This window comes from Notothenia coriiceps, unplaced genomic scaffold (genome assembly GCF_000735185.1).
Source record: "Notothenia coriiceps isolate Sejong01 unplaced genomic scaffold, NC01 NC01_scaffold00001161, whole genome shotgun sequence".
NCBI lineage: Eukaryota > Metazoa > Chordata > Actinopteri > Perciformes > Nototheniidae > Notothenia > Notothenia coriiceps.
The window spans coordinates 1-2454 of NW_011333862.1; the positions used below are offsets into that span (position 1 = coordinate 1).

A 2454-nucleotide genomic window follows, 5' to 3' on the forward strand; every position below is an offset into this window, starting at 1 on the left:
GTGCACTGTTTTCTCAAGCTATGGTCACTTCTATTGAAATAGACTGTTTGCACTACTTTTTATTTTGTACTTTTGTGTTTTATTATATTTGTTGCTTTGTTGGAGGAACTCAGGTCAGAAGAATGTCATTGCCATTTCTACACTGTAGCTTTGTGCATGACAATAAAACCTTTGAATCTTTTGAACACTATAGGTTCATACTTTACTCATAACTTCTTAACATAATGAAATTCAATATGTGGATATGAAGGTTGTATGATTCTATACAAAGAAAAGCATTGAGCATTGAGTCAGATTTAATGAGCACACTGAGACGAGATGCACACACAAACATCACAACGTCAGGCTCCTCACACTTTATATGGACGTGAATAAAAGCTCTCACCTCCACCACTTCCACTCCATGGCCCCTGCAGGAAAGACAGTGAAGTGTTTCTATTTAAATGGAGGCGTTAACATAGGATCCTCTGATGCAAGGCATGGCTGACAATGAGTGAGGTAAAGTTTCTAACACATACACATACAATTAAATCAATTCATGTAATTCACTTTACATAAAATATCAAAAGTGACACATTCAGTGCTAGACAGTGTATTCAGGGTGAATAGAGAAGTGTTTTTATTGAAGTTAAAATAAAGAACTAAAAGTACTTTCCACAAGGATCTATTAAAAAAAATATATGGTATTATTTTATAATAATTATTAAAGCATTCATGTTTGTGTGTGTGTATACAGCCTAGCGTTTTAATTTCAACAAGGTATCAATAAAGTTTATCTTCACCTGTTGTAAAACATGATTAATTATAAGTGGATTTATACTTTGCATGTGTAAAAATGTGTATATTATAACATTAGAATTAATAAAGATGGTAATGATGAAAACTACATTTTAAAATGTAATAACGAAAAAGAAAATAAGTATAAATATGAAGATTAAATCTACAATAAATATGTTAAAATATAGTAGGCCTATATTATAACAATTAAAGTTGTGCATTAATACAGATATTAACGATGAAAACCAGATTATACAGTGTAATACAGCAACATAAAAACAACATAAAAAATGTGTAATAAGTAAAAATGTGCAATAAGAAGATAAAAATAGGATCCCAATATCCAATACCCAATATAGCATGATAGGTCCACTTTAAGTCAAGATGTGCACATTGAACTGGAACATAACTATTAATGTAAACATGTGTTTATTTTAACACTAAAGATGTTAATGATTAAGACGAAATAAGAAGTTAAAGTAAAAATGTGAAATAAGAAAATAAAATAAATACATATATCAAAGTCAGAATTTAAAGTAAAAAGGTGCATGAGAAAAAACACTAAAATAGAGTAGGCCTACAGATATTTATACAACATAGGAGTAATAATATTAAAGATACTCATAATTAAAAAAAGAAATGTACAATATAATGCAAAAAAAAGGGGGCCCACTTCAACGTAAAAGAAAGCCTTGTTTACATTCATTTAAAAAATACAAATGAACTTACGCACAGAAGTCTGCGAAAGCCTGCAGGTTGATCCTCCGGCGCTTCTTGTCGCTGAGGCAGAAACCGACCCTGCTGCTGCCCGACATCAGGCAGCGTGTGTGGTGGGCGAAGAGAGAGGAATGACCGCTCATAAACACTGAGAGAGAGAGGGGGGGGAGAGAGTCTTTACTTGGCTCCTTCTCCATCTCCATTTCCACCCAACCCTCCCCTCAATATGTCTCTTGAGAAGTCTCTAAAATCCTCTGTGTCTTTTAAGAAGCGCGTCTCGATTCATTTCTTTCTACATAAGTGTGAGAGAGAGAGAGGGCAAGTCTAACTGGTAAAGTCACTTGACTTCCTTATTGCTGCCATCCAATAATAATGAATGAGGCCAGTCATGCAGCTCCACCTCAGAGAACAAACTCCGCACAATGGTTGATTAATTGATGTTCTATAAAAGACCAGATTTTTTTTAAAAGACACTATATACATAAAGACTACATCCTGGTAGCTTGTGAATTGCAACAAGGGATTAATACAGTTGATCTTAACCTGTAATAACACCTGCTCATTTATTTGTGGATTGTATTATTATAATGTAATATTCAAAAGTTACCCAAAAAAACAATACACACTTTTTCGCGAAAGCTGAAGAATTTGGAGGAGGAAAAGAAAATACTCAGTCAGTAAAGTACAAGTACCTCAAACTTGACTTCCGTATCGCTGCCATCCAATAATAATGATGAGGCCAGTCATGCAGCTGCACCACAGGGCCGTATAAAAGAAAGAGAAAGTAAAAAGATCCCTGAAGTTCCTCCATTATTCTCCCGAAGCCGCCTCGTCATGCTGTTCCCTGCTAACTAACCGTCAAAAGGATCACATTTATCGGTTATTTAGGAGGGTTTTAAAGACATTTTAAGTGTTTAAAGTTCACCTGAGGTCACCTGGAGAGAAAACAGAAATGTCCCG

The 2454-nt window shown here is 34.5% G+C and overlaps 1 long non-coding RNA gene across 1 annotated transcript; it reads right to left on the bottom strand.

Annotated features, from left to right (window-relative positions):
* Positions 1–385: 385 nt before the first annotated feature.
* On the bottom strand, positions 386–2248 carry LOC104959483 (uncharacterized). Its single transcript, XR_799870.1, has 3 exons — positions 2187–2248; positions 1507–1642; positions 386–410 (listed from the first exon to the last, which is right to left on the bottom strand). It is a non-coding gene; the product is annotated as an uncharacterized lncRNA (long non-coding RNA).
* Positions 2249–2454: the final 206 nt, after the last annotated feature.